The sequence below is a fragment of the Monopterus albus genome, unplaced genomic scaffold, assembly GCF_001952655.1.
Source record: "Monopterus albus unplaced genomic scaffold, M_albus_1.0 scaffold7.1, whole genome shotgun sequence".
Taxonomy (NCBI): Eukaryota; Metazoa; Chordata; class Actinopteri; order Synbranchiformes; family Synbranchidae; genus Monopterus; species Monopterus albus.
Window position 1 is genome coordinate 356,405 of NW_018127887.1, and position 612 is coordinate 357,016.

The 612-nt window shown below is 57.0% G+C and overlaps 1 protein-coding gene across 1 annotated transcript in view; it reads right to left on the reverse strand.

Annotated features, from left to right (window-relative positions):
• The window catches only part of sigirr (single immunoglobulin and toll-interleukin 1 receptor (TIR) domain), a 9,310-nt gene that overhangs the window by 4,871 nt on the left and 3,827 nt on the right, over nt 1-612 (reverse strand).

Consider the following 612-nt stretch of genomic DNA (forward strand, 5'->3'; position numbering starts at 1 on the left):
GTCTTCCGATGAGGAAGCAGAGGCTGAGGGCTCAGAGGTGGACTCGTCCATCACCCAAGCTGAAGTCACTGAGGTAGTCAAGAAGATTCTTGGTGGCAAGGCACCGGGAGTGGATGAGATCTGCCCTGAGTACCTTAAGTCTGTGGATGTTGTTGGGCTGTCTTGGTTGACACGCCTCTGCAACGTCGCATGGCGGTCAGGGACAGTGCCTCTGGACTGGCAGACCGGGGTGGTGGTCCCTCTTTTTAAGAAGGGGGACCGGAGGGTCTGTTCCAACTATAGGGAGATCACACTCCTCAGCCTCCCAGGGAAAGTCTATGTCAGGGTACTGGAGAGGAGAATTCGACCGACAGTAGAACCTCGGATTCTAGAGGAACAATGCGGTTTTCGTTCTGGCCGTGGAACACTGGACCAGCTCTATACCCTCTTCAGGGTGGCGAAGGGTTCATGGGAGTTTGCCCAACCAGTCCACATGTGTTTTGTGGATCTGGAGAAGGCATTTGACCGTGTCCCTCGCAGCACCCTGTGAGGGGTGCTCCGGGAGTACGGGGTCCGGGGCCCTTTGCTAAGGGCCGTCCGGTCCCTGTACGACTGGAGCAGGAGCTTGGTTCG